At 43.0% G+C, this 19,117-nt stretch overlaps 1 protein-coding gene across 20 annotated transcripts in view; it reads right to left on the reverse strand.

The window, feature by feature from the left end:
• IKZF2 (IKAROS family zinc finger 2) overlaps nt 1–19,117 on the reverse strand; it is a 109,883-nt gene that overhangs the window by 72,156 nt on the left and 18,610 nt on the right. The window contains exons 1-2 of one of the 20 annotated variants that reach the window (XM_048952962.1): nt 4,126–4,189; nt 3,956–4,048 (exon numbers count right to left, since the gene is read on the reverse strand). The exons of 18 other annotated variants lie outside the window; for them this stretch is intronic. The gene's annotated coding sequence lies outside the window, so the exon portion shown is untranslated. Of the gene's footprint in view, nt 1–3,955; nt 4,071–4,125; nt 4,190–19,117 lie in introns of those variants that run through there. One more of the 20 variants, XM_048952969.1, reaches the window with a different exon arrangement.

Below are 19,117 nucleotides of genomic sequence, written 5' to 3' on the forward strand. Positions count from 1 at the left end.
AGTGTGACCACTGTAATCAACTCAGGATCCATTGCAGGCGTGCTGTGATCCGCCCTGAAAATACCAGGCCACGTGGCTGTACTTGGCTGCCCAACATGCTAAGTCCTTCTTCTTGACAAGCTTCCACCCAGGACACTGAGTGAGGCCAGGTCTAATCCCAGGTTACACAGCGAGCTGCTGGAAAGAAGGAGATTAGCAGAAGCTGGAGTCTTTCCTCGCTCCACCTGCACTGCTGGGGCAGAAGTCTTGCAGGCTGACTCACAGCTTCCCCACCCAATGGATTGTCTTAAAGGAGGTCTTCAAGGACGAAAAAGAAAGGGAAAAAAAGGTCCTAAAGAAACACACAGGGAATTACCAGCTATGCTTGGCAATTTCATAGGACGTTAACAAAAATAATCACTTCCTACAGTAAAACTGCAAAGGCACAACAGGGTTTCTGTGCTACTCAAAGGGGAAAAAATGACTATTCAGCTCATATTAAGACCAGCCGCTCTGAGGTTAGAGATTACTCCAACAGGCATTATCATCAGTTGGTTTGAGTTCCTTGGCTGCTGCTGAAGCAGAGCTGGAGAACAGCTTTGTACTCCCTGCAATAAACTGAGTGCTATGACTCTCAAGAACCCAAGGCGTGGTCCTTGCTGGCAGGTGTTAAGGTGTTTGTTTGCCAGCCTTTTCCCCAACTGGAGGAAAGGTGCTAATGAAGTAAAACTGCAGAAGAACAGAAAAAGGTGAGAGCCAGGATTCTCCTACGTGAACATTCAATGGGCAGCGAGTGTTTTTGAAACACTGAATGACTAACAGGAATGTCAGGACACAAGGAGACATGCTGGGAAGAGAGGTTTGGATCCATCTTCACTGGCACGCACGAAACAGCCGACCTTTGCTATGGCTCCTTCCTCACAACCACAGCTAAACAGTAAACAGGAGCAGAAGAGAAGAAAGCACCAAGCACACGGGCACCATTCCAAGCCAAAGAGGACCATACTCTCTCAGCTCACTGCTGACGGCCACTAAAGGGCACCTATGTCTCATAGGATGCCGCATTTCCAAAGATTTGGGAGAGATTCAAGTCACTGATCTGCAAGCAGGGAAACACTCTTACCCTTTTCCAAGCAGAGGTAAGAAAAATGAAAGAGAAAGGCAAAGTGTCTTGCTCAAGTCTGCCCCGGGAGCCAGAACTCTGCTGCTCCACCTCCACAGAGCACCCTGTTCTCGTTCCTGCAGACCGCAGCACCTCTCAGATCTGCTCCAGGTGAGTAGATAACACATGAGTACTGCATGACACAGAGGAGAAGACACAGTGAGAAATGACTCAAGGATGCAGAGGTTTGGTGTGTTTGTAACCCTGGGAACAGCGGAGGCTGATGATACTCGTAAGCAGAGGAATAAAATTAGGAGTGGAGCTGAAGTGCTCAGTGTGATGACCTGACCACAAACGACCCTTCTCTCCCTTCCCTATGCCCTGACAAGCCTTCTGACACAAAGCCATTCCCATTTCATTCACAAATCCCTGGTACTACATCCAGCTAACAGCCCAGCACTCTGTCCCAATGGACAAACATTTACTTTTGATTTTCAGGGGAAAAAAACCCTTGATCAATGGTACCATCCCTTAGGGCACCGCCAGTACAAAAACCCAAGCAATGTGAAATTAAATCCTAACGTCCTTAAATCTTGGAAAACCTTTTGAAGTCATTTCCATGAGGTTTCGGTTGCTAAAATTCAAATGGCACAAGGCAGTGTGGAGGTACTCCTCATGTTGTTTTGGGAGGTCAGAACCAGGACAACACACATCTGCTAATTCCTCCTAGTTAGAAACGGGAAATATATTAAGCTGGTCAGCTCTACCTCATGTTGCTGGAGAGCAGTGGCCCTCACTATCTCGCCAGCTTCACAAAGTTAGGCTTTAAAATAAATCTCAGGCTATGGAAATACAAAGATACGCCTAGGCTTACAGCAGTTGCTATGGCACAAATACATCAGCAGAGTGAAACACGCTGTGGCCAGAGGCACGAAAAAAAGCTTAGATGTGTGCTTAAGTTAAAAGCCCTGAAGTTGCAGGCTAATTTGAGTATTTGGAGAATCTTAAAATAAAGCTTCCATGTAAGCATTTTTAGGATTGTGGCCCTCATTTGCGTCCAGCTGAAGAAATGAAAACTATCATTATATGAGCCTGGCTCTGGAAAAGGCTTATTCCCAACTAGGTCTTATTTACAGGCCAAGTTCTACCCTCCCATGTTTACATGCAACTCCTACAAAAAAAAATTAAGCACTGTCCCCTGAGATCATACACAGACATCAGACTGCCCAGCATGCTCCAGCTGCCAGAGCCAGCTTTCTAAATGCCCTATGAGGCAGCAGAGACGTGGAGCCATCAGACACCCACACATCATTGCTGCCCCCCTCTGCACATTTGAACTAATTTCAAGAGAACCTACAGCCTCCACACCTCCAGCTGTGCTGCAGATGTACTATAAGGGGAGCAGAGTGACCCTGCATTCGTTTGATAAACTAGCCCTTAATGGCCTAATTTCCTAGAGTAACATTTTCACCTATTTCAGACAGAAAAGCAAGGTTACAGAACAAGCAGGTTTGCACGTGAGGTAGCCTTCCAGGTAGCCACGTGAAAGGTGCTCTATTTTAATTTATTGAGGAGTTCAGGCACTGAAGATTTTTTAAAGGGTTTTAAAGCCCACCTCAGCCCTACCTTGGTCAGAGCCAACTCAGCCGAAACCAAAAGGGCACAGCAACATTAAGTCCAAATCAGCACCTTTTAGACAAGTAGGTTTCTCACCAAGAATCATTTTCAATTTCTTTTGTTAAGACACCTACAGATTTTAAATGCTATTTTGCAAGTAAGCAAATCCACCTGGTACCCCTCTCTGCACAGTGCTTCTGAATTCTGATGGCATGGGGATGATGGAACTGCTGCTAACCTCTGTGTCATCGGGTCAAAGTCACAGCAAACAGCTCCTCCAACAATCCCACACCTCCTCCTCTACCTCCTCTTGTTTTTCCAAGTTTAATTAAAATCCCCAGCAAGTTTCCCACTTCTCATGCAAGAGCTGCGTGTCTCCCTGCCTCGCTGCTGCTTCTAGAAAGCGGTGGGGAAAGAGGGGTTAACGCTCTGCCTTCAGAACAAAACCCACAAGGCTGAGGCAGACCTGCACTCCTCCAATCCATTCCCTGACCAAACTTGTTGCTGGTCCTGTCTGCACCATCCGAGATCTCCCAGGTTTTGCTGGCCTCCAGCCAAAAGTGTCGTTTTACTCTCATAATGAAGGGGGCCAGAAGGATTTATCTTTCCCAACCTCTCCCTGCATTATGTCCATCCCTGCAGAGCAATCTTCTTGTTTTTCCACATTTTCTTGCAGTCTGAAGCCCTCCCAAGGGCATATCCCCAAGGATCTGCTGAGATGGAGGGCTTCTCAGCTTACAGCTTCTGCCTACAATGCTGTATTTAGCCCATTAAAAATCCCAATACGGTTACACATAAAAGCTCCTTCAAAGTTTTGGCCCTGACGCTTTACTCCCTGCCTTCTAAATCAAGTTATACCTTATTTGAAAATCTTTAGAAATTGTTTGGAGGACTGAGTGACCTATTCTGAGGCTTTAAAATTAGATCAAAAGTATAAAGTTGCTTCCTCCCCAGCCACTGTATTACTAAACAAGGAAACGGTCACACAATAAAATTTCCACAAGAAGAATGGAGTCTGTAAACTGAAGCTGTCACAGGTGATGTAGTTATAAAAAAAAAAAAAAAGAAAAAAAGAGAGAGGTTGATGTTTTGGTATTTGCTAAGGTCCTGATAGCCAGTTCAACAATAATGCAGTTCCCACATTGGAATTTGTATTGAAAATTGCGTGCGTAACAACATTCTCTCCACCTCCTTCAATCCCTGGGGTTTAAGCAGAGGCTGAGAAAGTAGGGTTAATGGGGAAGATGCCAATGTTACCTTTATCTGCTTGAGTAATACTCTGCAGAGTTCAGAGGTTACAAACACAGTGTGTCCGCTGGATCCTTCCTTATCCTTCCTGGTCTCTTCTCCCTACCTGCATCACCACCAGGTTAGTCACAGTGCTCCCTCTGACTCACAGATGGCCTCATCAAGTACTTAGAACACACCTGAAAAGCAACCAAAATCAAGCACAGCACAACACTGGGTTGGCTTTCTCCAGAACAATTCATTTTCCTGTGCCTGGAAGACTAAGACCTAAACGGTCCTCCTCATGGCCCTTGAAGAAGTCGTGACAGTAGAGGTTCTGCAGCTGGAGTTTAACGAGCAATCCCATTAACAAGGCACAAATGCCTGTCCTCCTAATGCAGCAGGTGAAGCTGCACTGTCTCAGTCATTACAACAGTTGGAGTAGAAACCTGACTTATCTTGTAGGCAAAGCAAGTGCAAGCCAGAAAGCTCGAAGGATCCTGAAGCCAATAAGGACTATTTTTTACACCTTAATTGCTGATAAAGCTGCATTTAAGGAAAGAATGAACTTCAGCAGCACATCCATTGTTCACCATCGCCATGGTCTGCTGAAGGGAATCTCGACTAGATTGAGCCTGCCTTCAGTTCTACTCGGTGTTTTGATTCCAGCTTTGATAAGGTCACACCTTAAAAGAGCCACGCACAGTGTAACAGATGGGAATAAAGCTTTCAGCTATTCCCAGACTCTGCTAATAGCATTTATTTATTTATTTTTAAGGGGAGAAAAATCAATTATTTTTTTTTTGTCTACATAAATAGGTCTGGGTTTTCAAGTTTGGTTGTTTTTTTTTTTGTTCTCTTGGCAGCCCCCACAGGGATGATTTCTGCTGAGTGAAATTGCTGCAGCTGATGGTGCAGAGGCAAATACCCACCCAAACAGACTGAGGCTCCTCGCTGCAGAGCTGTGGCTCCAGAGAGCAACTCCTAGCAAGAGCCCTGCAAAACACCCTGATCCCAAATCTAGCCTATTCCTGCAGTGTCAGAGATGAGTTTGCACTCAGACCTTTCCTTCCCAAATAATACTGTGCAACAGTTTCCTCTCTTGGTGCTGCCTTCACGCAGTGCAGTCTGTACTCTGAAGCTTCAGGCCTTCAGGATCAAGCTTCCTCAAGCTGCCAGCTTGGAATTCCATCCATCCTGGATTCCACTGGTGAAACAGCGACAGTGGCAACTACAGCATACATGACAGGATTTAAAAGTTAAAGAAATAATTAAGGAAAAAAAAAAAAAACAACCCAACCAACAGAACAGTGAGGTAATGGTGACCTAATTTCCTAAACTGCCTTGATCCTAACCACAACTTTAAGGTTTCAGAGACTTTGGCGCATTATCAGCTTGCTCTAAAAATGCCTTCTCTGCAAACCAGAAATAAGCACATTGCAGTTTTCAGATAATGCCATCCTAAATAAAAATGAAAGAATGCCACAAACTTGCATCCCCCTGGGTAAAAAGCCAAAAACTTTATTATTCATACTGAACTCTCATATGCAAAAGCTCCCATTTCTTTTCAAATATCTAAGCTCTTAGTCCATCCCAATAATGACGTGTCACACAAATGACCCCATACTAAGATTCCTACAATACAGACTTAATCTTTAGTGAATTGTGTTAGAAAAACATTCATTTCAGCACCACTTTGAATCAGGCCAAGAGCAGAGTGGTAACACTACCAGCCAGAATGCTGCAAATCAACTGCGGAGAGAAAGTCTTGGAAACTGCATGCCATAAGAATGAAACGCTAGGAAAATGTGGAAAGCTGCTTGCTTAAGATTGTGCTGGCTGGACTGAGGCAGGAGAGGTCACGCTTAACAAAGCCTCTGGAATTCCCCGAGGATGGTACTGCAATGACAAGAAGGAATTTGGGGGATGTTGTACACTCAGTGCTAAAAAGCATTTCACGAGATTCTGCACCAGGCAGCAACAGTTAAGGTGGAGGGGTTTGGAAGAAGATCTGAAGTGGGAGCCTGTACAGTAAATAGAGTCAAGAACAAGAGCCAAAGGGTACCAAAAGCAAAAGCACTTCAAGGTGGTATGAAATGAGATGAGCAGCAACCCAGGGGTCACTTCAAATCTCTTAAAGAATATATAGGTACTTCATTAATGACACATTTGACACAACTAAGAGCAGTTTGGGTTTGATGTTCTCTTTCATGTCTCAGCTTGTTACATTTGCACGTCACTTTACTATTGCCAAAAAACCCAAAATGATGCAACTAAGTTGAAAATGGACCGGATCAGTGAAGGAACAGAGCCATCGTACACCTGTGTGAGCTTAACAAGCTGATATTGCACCTCACTATATATAAGTACTCAAAGCCGTAAGCCAACATGCTGGTCAGCAGGCAGGGTTAAGCCACACGTTACACTGGTCACAAAGATATTTCTGTTGAAAGCTAGGAAAGCTGTAGGTATGCTAGGGAGGAAAAGCTCCTCCATCTTTCACTGTGGCTCATGACAAGGTAAGTGACTGAGAAATTTCATTACGATACACCAGAATCAGTAAAAAGCAAAGCGTGTGGTCATTCTAACAGCCAATCCAGAAATGAAAGAGCAGTGTAAAAAAGAAAAATACAAGTAAACAGACATGCTTCAGTGTTTGCTTAATTCAGACAAATGTAACTTGGAGAAGAAAACTGAAGTTTTTAACTGAGCTTAGAGGAGACTTACTAAACAGCAGGTAAGCTCAAATCCAGCTAAGCTGCTGGATCAGATGTTTTCTGTTGGACCAATCTCTTGTAAAAAGCCAAGAGCAAAAATCCAGCTCCAAGGGCTCAGAAAGAATAAACTGCAGAGTCCAGGACTCCTGAATTTTTTTTTTTTCCCTCCGGGAAAGATGTGAAAAATAAAGTTATTCCAAAAAGTTTCCTCAATCTTCCTTGTTCCACTACCAAGTAGACAAAAAGCATCAGCTTTTCTCATTTGCATTCAGTTAAGTACCTGAAATGCTGTGGACCACTGACATGCTTTGATACAAAACACTTTCTTAACACAGAACACTTCTAACACCCAGCCAAACATCAGCAAAGCCTCCAGCCTCCCTCAATATCCTATACCTGAATGGCAACTGTGAGCTTCCCTATCATGCTGCTGCAGTTTGCCAAGTGATTATTCAGCAGAACTGCCATGAGCACAGAGAAGGACACTTCTCCTTACTTCCCAGCTTTTAAGCATAGATTTTTAAAGTCAACTGTTTTGCTTTTCTCCAGCTTTACTGCAAGCCTCGGGCACAGAAAATCCTGGATCTGTCTGGTCTTGGTAATATTGCTAATGCAATATTTAAGGGCTGCTACATGAATATAAAATTGGGGTCTATTTGTGCCTGTAGGCCCCAGACACCATTTTTCAGCTTGCCTCCAGCAGACAAATTCCTTGATAACAAGATAGGTTAAGTTCACTTTTCTATTTAAAGGAAATTGGCAAAACTCAGTGCTAATTTTCAAGCAAAACGTGCATTTCCTTCCTTTTGTCAAAATCCTTGCAGAGATAGTCATCCAGCACTAGAAATAAAGCTAGACAAGAAAACAAATCTGCAAGAACCAAGCCCTATTTGTCACATAGTCAGTGAGATATTGAATCATCACATTCCAAGAGCCAACTTCAGAGCAAGCAGGCAGTAATCCGGTGAATCTTGTTATATTCGGTGCATACGCATGCACGGGTCTGTATTGCTTGGGTTTGACAGACAAGATCTTGAGGTAAGGTTGATTAGAATAGCTTTTCTTCTGCATAACACCACAGGTATATTCTCCTGATTAAATATAATGAATATACTTACCTTCCAGAAGAGCCCAGGCTCTTCCACTGTAACAGCAGGCAGTACAGAACCGTGACAACTCTGCATTAAGGGGTAAAGTTGAAATACTCCAACATTTATTTTAACCCATACCTCCCAATATGTACATTCAACAAGATCAAAACTTACAGTATCGGGGAAATCCTATTCTTAGTCTTTAGAGAACAAAGTAACTCTTAAACATGCATCCAGGAAACTTCTGATGCTTCAACGTATGTTTCCATATGAGCCCACGGGAGGTACCTGTACAAATCTCATTATTTGTTACCAGGATTAGCAAACACTCTTTTGTAAATACACCCCAGAGTGTTCTGGCGTTAACAGAAACATTTACAAATCTCAAATGCATTGTAATAAATTCTTTCTCAGAAAATACTGGCCTACTAGCTGTTGCCCAAGATTCTTCTTAGCCAGAACCAGTTAATCCCTTGTCTTATTCTCTATCTGGGCAGCATTCTTGGTTTGCCTGAAAAACATGACACTACACTGTCCCACCTCACAGCAGAAGAGAGAGAGGCTGTTAAGCTGAATTTTGAGCATTAGAGCCAACTCAAGATTTAACATACATACTAGAGAAGAATGACATTCTTTTTCAAGTGATAAATATAAGGGAAGGGAAACTGACTAATGGCTTGACGTGGAGCTTTATGTTCAATAAAAATGTTGGCAAGTCAGTAAGCTAAAAAGTCAGGTGCCCTAAATCACAGGCCCTGTACTGGATCTGCACTTAAGGCAGTTTACATCAGCTGAAAATTTGGCAACAGATGAGGTTTTAATTCTGTATGGACATCTTCCATAAAAACCAAGGCAAATTTGCCAGAATATTTATGCAGAGCTTACAGTAGGTTTTACAAAAAACTACACAGATGACTTGGCCAGAAATTTAATAGCCACCAGAATTTCATTTATCCAGAGGACAGTTAAATCTCCAGCACTCCAAAGGACCAAACCCTGATGCCTGCAGCTCCTCGTTTATTCACAAGTAAAGATGGGCCTAACCTTGCTCTTCACAGAACAGACAGGGCAAAGTCTGGCACCCAGGTCGACTAGAAGCAGAAACATGCTGCTTCCAGGATCTGCACCTAACGTCACAAAGCACTGATAAGAAATGCCAAGTCCTCAGACTTGCCTTCAGTGTAACTTCTTCCTCGTAAAGTACGCAAGACTGGGTTCTGAGTACAGGGATAACATGAAAGTAACAGAAGATGTGCACAAGACGCATAAAACACTAAGTTCATGAGTTCCAAGGGTAAAAAGTCATATTCATATCTATTTTAATCATACGTATTAGGAATAGAGCTGTATTGTTTCTAACTGTTCTTCTCTCCCCTATTTTATCCTCCTCAAAACATTTTGCTTGTTCCTGCACAGATGACATCAAGCTTGACTACTAACAGTTGTCACAGAGCAGTGAGGTCTCTCCCCATCTCGCTCAGTGGCTCACAAAAGAGCATTCCATTTGCTTAGACTCTCCACAGCTGCTCAGCAGATGATACCACATGGCAGCTTCAGGAGCAGGCATCTGCCTGTGCTGTTTTAGGCCATTCTTCCCACATCAGGGTGAAGGACAGAGACAGAAGCAAATAGCATGGGTAAAAACCAGAACTTGAAGAAGATGTCCATACCTGTGGTCAGATGGTTGCTTTTTTTCCCCACAGAAGAAGATTGCACACAGTAAAACATTTGAGAAGCTGATGTTTGATGCTATTTCTGGATACCTATGGCACATGCTGCTGAACTGGGTATCTCACTTTATACCGGCAGTAGCATGACCCTGGGTTTTCATGCTGAACGTCAACATGACGTTTGAAATCATCCCTGTGCCCCTGGTGAGGTCAGAACAAACATGCTGTTTACATGGAATTTCTCGAGCTCTGTTGGAGGTGTTTTTTTATTTTTAATTTTCTGTAAATCTGGCCAATTTCAAGTTACTTAACTGAGGAAAAGAGAAGCGTTGCTTGACTGTTTCGTACAATTAGCACAGCTTGTATATTTTAAAGAAATATCTCATTTATATCACTTAGAGCAACACAACATCCAATTCTCTTAGCTGACATGACGTGATCTGATGGATGGACTGCTTAGTGGATGAGGGAGTGGCTGGATGGCTGTATCAGAAGTCTTGTGGTCAACGGCTCCATGTCCAGATGGAGACCAGTGACAGGAGGCCTGCAGGGGGATTTCATATTTTCATTAGTGATGTGCACAGTAGGGTTGAGCCCATCCTTAGCAAAGGTGTGGTTGACACCAAGCTCAGAGGTGTGGTAACAGAGGAAGTGGCTGCCATCCACATTTAGTTACCTGGATGGGCTTGTGCAAATCTCACCAAGCTCAACAAGGCCAAGTTGGAATAAAGTTTCTTATTATAAGGATAGCAAAGCACTGGAATGAGTTGCCCAGAAAGGATGCCCTGTTCCTACAGACATTCAAAATCAGCCTGGACCTGGCGCTGAGCAACCTGATGCAGCTGCAAATGTTCCTGTTCATTGCAGGTGAACTGGACTAGACGACTTTAAAAGTCTCCTTCTAACTCCAACAAATCTATGATTCCAGGATCTCCTTCCTGTAAAGGGAGCTCTTAAACTTGCCTCCAGGCATCTCAGCACTGCCTGTAGTTAACAGTTTGTTTTCTATCAACACAGTACAGTTCATGCCAAGGTTTTCCTACTGGAGCTTACATCATTCCATGGGATATCAAACTCATGCTAGTGCTACATAAAGCTTTGAAAAAGACCGCTTCTGTTGACATACCACCAAAACGTGGCCCGTGGAAAGCAAGACCTTGTGTAAGTGCACAGACATTACAGACCTTGGCCTGAGCTCCACAGTAGAGAGGGACTGACATCAGCCTTCAAGCAAGAACTGAGGATGAGGAAAGTGTTTGTTATGCTCAAGCATCTTTACGTCTCATGTCAACTCCCTTCCATTACTCACCAGTAGGCACAGACTCACTCCTTTATGAAAAGCCTTGACTTTACCAAGCTGATGAGACTTGACCAAATAAACCTTCCTTTACTGACAGAGAGCAGAGATTCCTGAACCAGCTGTAGAAGCTGTACACCAAACAGAAGATGGCTAGACACTGCAGCAAAGACCTCTGTGAAGGCAAGGCCACCCTGGTTCTCAGGCCTGTAGAACAGCATCAGCACTTCCCATCTCTGCTGCAAACACCTCACTGGCACCACCGCATCATGGCATGTGCATCTTTCCTGACTGTATCATACTGGCATCTGACAGACACCCACTGTCACCTACAAACGAGCAGTCCTTTCTTCTCCTCTTTTGTTTCCAGCTACGAGGCGTGCAGGTTACAAGAGGAATTGCCCTGTGTGCAGCCTGGCACAGTGCACGATCACATTTCTTCTCATTTTCACTGCTCCATCAATGCGAGTCGCTCCTTCCCTGCAAGCTTCTGACTTTCCTTCACACCGGTACTGCCTTCTGATTTAACTTGGAGGCTGTATTGGTAACTCCTCATTTTTAATGGGAAGTCATTAATGAATATTAGAAATCAGTCGGTTCTGAAACTGAACCAGAAGGAACTTGCTAACTCGTTGTAGTCTGAGAACTCCCATCAGCTTCCATTTAGACAACTTCTCACACACTTTACAATAGCTGCATCCATTCATCTTCTCAGTTTAACTAAAAACTCTCAGTAGCAGCATGTCAGCAGCTCCAAAACCCAAACACACTAGGTATACTTTGTTTCTTGTTTATAATATGCATCTATATATAATATTCAAGAAAAACACTCGGCGAATAAATTCATAACCTAGAGATTTGAATTGCCTTTTAAAGGTAGAGTTTAAAAGAAAACAAACAAGTCAGAAAGTTCAGTTTCAATGCTTGTCTCATACTAGGACCTCGCAAATGTTTTCTGAAGAACAAAAAAAAGTGAATGAACTATTACCCAAAAAAGCAGCGATTTCACAAATGAATCTAAGCTCTATAGCAGATCCCTTTTTTGTTACCGCTTTGCACTTTTTACAACAGATTTGAATCCATTTACTCACACATCTGTTTTAAAGATAATTAACAACTTCCTTTCCTAGATGACTTTTAGAGTCATTATTTATGTCAGCTTCATCCTGAACACAATTTGGAATTACCTCAACCTCTCAAAGCAGTTGTTATTCATCAGTTTGCTGGAAAAAAATTGAAAATCTACCTGCTCACTATCTCAGCTGCTTTGACTGAACTCTGAATGAAGAAAATAGCCCTGCACCAACAGAAAAAGCAGCAACAGTAGTAACGAAGCATTTTCAGGAACAAGCTTTATGTTTAGGTCTCCAGTTTAGTAGGTACACATTCTTGAATAGTTCAGCAACCTACACTGTAGCAGCAATTTTGCTATCATTATTTTTCTGAAATACTTCTTAAAACAGGCTCTCTTAATTGTAAACTTCAACAGAGTTTTAAGGAGTCATTGAACAGAACCTGAACAGGCAATTCACGTTTTAAAACTTCCTTTTAAGCACTGGATACTCACCTGCCTCAATGCTCGGTGCAGCCATGGACCACACAGCTGTACGTGTTCATAACACATCTCCCCCACCTCAACCTCTGCATGAAAATTCTCTGATTCTTTGCACTATTCTGGTCAAGTTAATCCAGCTGCAGTTGCCCACACCGCTCAGCAAAATGACAAGAGATTCTGCCATGCCCTTTGAGTGCTATTAATCAAATTACATCTTCAAGTTTATTTGTTTTGTTTTTTAAGGAACAGGCTTGTACAAAAAAAACAAAAAAAAAGAAACAAACATCACCACAACCCATCAGCTAAGAGGAAGTACACAGAGTTTAATAGACAGGGATGGGCATGTTTTGCTAACAAGCTAATCGGACTCAAAAGCATAAACCCATTTAAAACTTCCTGGTCAAACCCAGTGCTCTCAGTCCCAGACAGGCAGAGCCGTACAGCAGCCGCTCTGCACAGCTCCCCTTGCTGTGCTTCCCAATCCCTCCATCCTGCTGGCTTCTCCTCTGAGCACAGCAGAGTTTAAGCTGCGCTGGGTGGTCAGCTCAGCTTCACAGGGACACTTAGCATCACCGAGGCTATGGGATAATCCTGGAGTCCTGCCCAGCATTCCTTCTCCTGCTCTTATTATCGTGCATAAATCAACTGGTGCTAATGAAATGTTCATAACCGTACGTGGAATACTGTTGCGTGCCTAATGTCTATCGTCAGGTGCATAATTAATTGCTTTGTGAGCATTTGGAGGCAGGGGGAATAAAAGCCCAGCCTAAGTGCTGATACAACAGTCTGTAAAGGCAGTGGACTGGAACAGAAAGGCCTCCGAGACCAGCCGCTTGCAGTAAGACTCCTGCTAGCACAATGCAGAGAACTAATTAGGATATTATTTGTTACCATTTGGAGGAGCAGCTTCTCAGTTTGGTTAGAGGTGAACACTAATCAGCTGCAGAAATCTAAACTGATTATGTCTGAAGTGTCGACAGATGCAGAACTCCCTGAGTGAAGAACCAACATGTGTCAGCTTTCTGTGACAAGCCAAGGGAATACTTGTTTAACAGAAAGAAAAAAAAAAAACAGCCCGCACATTATTTAATACTGTGCATCAGCACAAATAGAATGAATCATATCAAGAGCAGTCGCACCGAATGCACCAACCTAACACACAAAAATGATTACATAAAATGTCCTTTTTCTTCTCAACAGAACCAAACCCCATCCCCACCAGTGTTAAGAGGCATAAAGGGTAAGCAAGGGCAGAAGGGAAGCAGAGCCTCTCACTTGCCAGCAAAGCATCCTGGTTCATTGCTGTGTAGAATGTGCATTAAAAAATGTTGCTTAAACAAGCGTTATAAATAAATTTTGCACTCCTAAAATATGAAGCTCAAATTCTTTCCCTAATCCCCAAGTCATCCTTGCACTTAGGTTTCTACAAGGTAATGCATCACCACTCCATATATCTATACACAACCAAACAGAAATCTTTGCCCTGAGGAGTTTACAAGGGAATTCAATAGCAATACTCCCATCCCTTCCTCAAGGCAGCTGAGCAGTAGCACAAAGGTTCCAGTGCTAGCCAGAACAGCCATGTGGGTAGCCAGAGAGACTGTTTGACTTGGCAGGCTCTGAAAATCTCTCTATTTTGCCAGAGGGGCACTCCGTCCTGTTTTCAAAATGCCACAGGACAGAAAGGGAGTAAAAAATTCAGCCTATCGCCTTTGATTTTCTCCCTCAGAGCTGCGGGGTCTCATTAAAAGTGCTCGGCTGAGCTAGGACCAAACAGCTCAACTCCTAGCAGGAATAGACAGCATCACTCTGCTTGTATCGAGTTATGCAAATGCGTTTGTATTTACAGGATCGGGGCTTCAAAGATGAGAATTGAAAAGTGAGAAGAACAGAGAGATACAACATCAAAAGTGGCATGTGTTAGCATAATCACCTGTTCACGCAGTTACCAGCTATAAAACAAAGCAGCTGCATTAAATAGCCAACAACTTGCATGCTTATGCTGCCTGTGCTTTGCTGGTCCCGGTACGCAGTTAATACTGTGCCACAGCTCAAACTGCTCTTTCACAAGTAACACAGTTGACAGTGAATTATAAAGACACTGCAAAACTGAACTACATAAGGTGCCGACAGTATATATGGAAAGAGACAGCCCATATTCCAAAAAGCTTTAATCCCCCTGAAAATTAAAATCCAAATGAACGTGTGGGTTTGAAATGTCATTGTTCGGCACCAGCCAATGAGATTCTCCAGTCTGAGTTTCTGAACCATCTGGTAAAGCATCACAACAGCTTTAAGTATCCAAGGATCTGTCAGGGGCTTTAGTTTAGAAATACTAATAATCCCATCATGTGTAGCTCCTGCTGAATGGAAGATATACCTACTCAATGATTTACCCCCTCCCTTTCCCCAACTGAGCTAGTGACAATCAGCCTCAACAAGCCTTGTTAGGATTTCTCCACTCCAACAGAGCACTTCTCAACTGGTTTGAAACTACCACCTTCCTCTGGATTATGAGGCAGGGTGAAGACTTTCGGTGGGCCACAATGGGAAGGAAAACTTCCAGGGCAAACACTTAAAGAAAAAAACATTCCGCTTTGAATTACTTTATTCTATGGGTGTTAAGCTAAGGATTTCTTTCTTTCTTACAATTTACCTTAAATTTTAGAAACGGCATTTGGAAAAAAAACAACTTAAAAAAAAAGACAAGAAAGAGGAAGCGCTCCAATAAACACATTTAACTCTTCTATGCAACCCATGAAGTAGGAGATGTTGTCTGAAGGAGCAACCACACCGCTGGAGGACTGGCCTTTCAGCTGCCATTTGTGGCCGTTACTGACTAAATCACTTAGGACCTGTTTGTAAGGAGCTGACTCTTGCCTACCTACAGATAGCCCAGCAATCCACGCCATCTCCAGCAGTCAGGCCCACGATACTCCCAAGCAAAACATCCCAAAGGCAGGGGCTTTTGCCAAGCGAGTTCTTCCCCACCTCTGCTCTCTGAAAGCACCAAGGATCCCATCTGATGGCCATTAACCATGTTTATGATACCTTCAGATGAAATCCCTTTCTGCAACTCATCTGTTGCTCCTAATGCCAACTAGAAGGTTTAGGGTTCATTTTTAATTCTGATGGGTTTACACTATGCTTGCAAAGCTTCACGTTGAACTAACAGCTCAGGACCATTGGTCCTAACACCCAGTTTGCAGCATGTAGCACTTGGAAAACTTTGATAGCGCTCACAACCAGAAAAATTGAGAAATGAGGTGACACAGAAGTGAATATTACATGTCTGCAGTGCTGTTATTGCTCGCAAACAATAACACATAGCACAGAGTAGCTGGGGACTGTTTTCTGGAGTAGTCACCCGAGCATGGAATACTCCTAGAGGCACACAGCAAAAGGGGAAAAAAAAGAAATGCAGAGCTTTTTCTGTTCTTAAAACTGTTCTTAAACCATGCTAAACTCACTTTGTGAGGCATGTAGCTACAAGGTAAAAAATGGACACTGAAGAAAATAGATTTGATTTCAATAATCATTAACAAAATGAACGGTTATTGAAAACTGGCCTTTGAAAGCAGCTTAGCAGTCCACCAGAAAGGTGCCCTAAACCTAATTTGCAGAATCTTCAGGGGAATGGCTTGAAAACACTTTGTACACAGCCAATTAACTCCAACTTATTGATTGAGATAGCATCTCTTAATAGTTCAATTTATTAAATATTTCTCTTCAGAGAATTCTTGTTCCGAAGAGCAATTCACACCACTTTCTGTAACCTGTCATTCAAGCTGTCAGTGAATACATACATAATAGTTATATAGGTGGTAGTGAGTCTTTAGTAGTTCAAAAATACTACAATAACAAAAGCAGAAGAGTCTTAGGAAACCACAGTGGAAAATAACCACTTGCAGGTAATTCTAAATAGAGATTCGTAAAGTAAAGATAAATGCAGCTGAGAGCTAATAGAGCCCTATCTGTTCAACTCAGCATCCTGTGAGCCCATATTGGGCTTTCAGCACTCACCATTCTGCCAACCACTGGAAAAAAATGGTCATGGGTAAAACCCAAAAAGATGCGATAAAGTCTTCTTATTTTGCTGAAAAGCCACACACCATTTGCATGAGCACTTCAGCAAATCATTGCAGAAAAATCACCTGTCAGTCAGCTGCTGCTTCTGTATCACAAATTGACCAGAAAGGGGAAAAAAATGCAGTTTTCACTTTGAAGAATAATACTGACATGTGAGAGACATTGACTGGTATGCAGGCCAACAGAAAAGTGACACGAGTTAAGGGCTAAGGAGAGCTGAAATTTGCAGCCCTTGCACGAGGGAGGGTTCTAAAGTAAAGGGAGCAACCTTGATTGGTGAGAAAGCAGCACAGCGTGGAATTCATGGCTTATGGAATTTAAAAAATAATTCAACAGACAAAAAGCCAACGCTGAATAGACACCTGTCAAACAACTCACATTCGAGCATTTTTGCTGGCATCTAGGCTTTTTCCATTAGCATAGCTTCACATTTTGCTGTGCAAACCAGCCAAAGCAAGCTTACCCCATAGCCGAGGCAGGCATGCCACATCTCCCTACACAGAGCTACAGTGAGGGATTTGTCCCTTTTGGCTTCCTGTACCTCCAGCTCTTCCACACACCCTTCCTAAGACACAAGTCTGTGAATGCTGAAATAGGTGAATAATGGTACTCAGGTGGGTATTCTTGTGGCTTGCTCCAGTAAGCCAAAGTACACATGAGTTGAATAAAAGGCAAAACCTCTTGGTCTATTCTTACCAGAATAGACTCTGGACACAACCTGAGACTCTCGCATCTCAGAAGGAAAGATGTGATAAACACCTTGGTCTCTTGCTCACCCTGTCTCAGAACTGAGAACGCTGGTGAATACCCATGCATTAGATGTCCTAAGGATAGTAAAAAGCAAGAGCCAAGTTACCTCACACTCCTTTTACTGGGGTAGATGAGAAACCAGAAGGTGAAAGTAAACCTGGATAACAAATACAATGGGTGTAAACAAAGACATAATTAAAGAATATCCCATTTTTCAATCAACAGTTGAGCGGGCTAAACTTAGGGACACTGCTTAGTGGACATGGTGGAGGTGGCTGGACTAGATGACTTCAGAGGTCTTCTCCAACCTTAATAATCTCTGATTATTAAGTACTCCACGTTTTGTAGCTCTTAGCCAAGGTCTACTGAAGCCAGTAGGTAAATGCATTCTTACTACTCTAATAGTATTTCCTTTTCCTATCTGCAGTTTTCCTTGTGAGATCAAAACTGGACCAGCTCAGTATCTCGTGCTATAATCTAGCCTTCCACATGGAAACTAAAGTAGCACTTCCAGGCTCTGTCACACAGTCTATTATTTATCAGCTGTGAACACCTTTACTCTGAGATCAAGAGATTTCCAGCTCTCTAGATCAGAGGATTACTTACAACAGCATTTCAAAAACGTGCCCAACTGGGGAGAACTCGGAGCAAAAAAAGGAAGTCCTGCAGAACACAGCAGCAACTGATGGTCAAACTCATGTGATGATAAATGAAGACTGAATGAGGAGAGAGAGTGAAGAAGAGGAAATGTGCACGTACCACAGCTTTGCACGTATCTAACACTTCCTCTCCAGAGTCCTTTACAGAGAAACTGCATGCATCTTCATCATCCTCTATCACCCATCTAGCAGGGATAAAAGTGAGGTAGAGAAGAGGGGGAATTTCCCAAGATCAAAAGAGCATTGTGGGGAAAGGAAAGATCACACATCAAGTTGAACAGCCTCTCAGGATGATGCTCTTATTACCACCCCTGTTTTTCCCATCAGAAAAGAAGGGTCCTACCACGTAACTACTTCTCTGACACAGTGAAGGACATTGAAGTTGGGAGTTCAGGGAAGAGGAGGGGATGGAGAAGGAAGACAAGCCTAGAATCAAATCTTTGGTGTGCATTTATAATGTTGTACAGAAACTGCATTTCAGGATGGAATGATTATTGATTTCTTAATGGATTACTGCTGCACAAATTTACACTCCCCCCAAAGACATCAATCTTAGGATAATAATTATAAACCTATCACAGCATATAGAGCATTCTGACTGAGTAGAAACTTATCGCTATCTGCCGGGAAATGGCCAGTTTTCTGTTTCTCCCGCTCCAACCACATTACAGCATGGCAAGCAGCTACTGAAAAATACATGCTATTATAAAACAAAGTTTGTCATCGCCACAAGACATACCTCCAGTCAACTTCCATTACATGGACTCCAACTACTGCCCTTAAGACAACACTTAATCCAATGAACAAGTTAATTCATTATTAGAATCCTTTCGTATTATTTTTGTCATAGTACTGAAGCAGCCACAGCACAGACAGAGGCTCTTCAACAGGCAAGACATTCATGAACTCCCCCCACACAAACACTTCCTGCCTGCTGGCCTGCAGTCAAACGTTTCCACAGCTAAGTAACTTAATTTAGGGAAGGTACCCCTGGAAACGTTGAATAACCACATTACCAAGAGGACTCCCACTGACTTCAAGAGTGGACAGACTGAACCACTGGAGACTGGACACCGCAGAAGTTTGTAAATCATTCTAAAGCAAACAAACTCAAGATCCCAAAGCCTGCACAGGGTGCAAGAATGTGGAAGATGCTGTCTGTTAGTGGTTCCCACCCAGTAACATCACTGCCTCCAGCCCATTGTTTAACTTGAGACATTATATAAAGCTGTACCCAGCACACGCTAATGGTCATCTGCAGAAGGGCTGGCTGTGAAGCTCAGCTGCTGGCCCCATCTCTCAGCAAGACACGACCCCTCAGAACAGCCATTTACAGACCTGCTAGGTCCAGCCGGTATCACAGG

This window comes from Lagopus muta, chromosome 8 (assembly GCF_023343835.1).
Source record: "Lagopus muta isolate bLagMut1 chromosome 8, bLagMut1 primary, whole genome shotgun sequence".
Lineage (NCBI taxonomy): Eukaryota > Metazoa > Chordata > Aves > Galliformes > Phasianidae > Lagopus > Lagopus muta.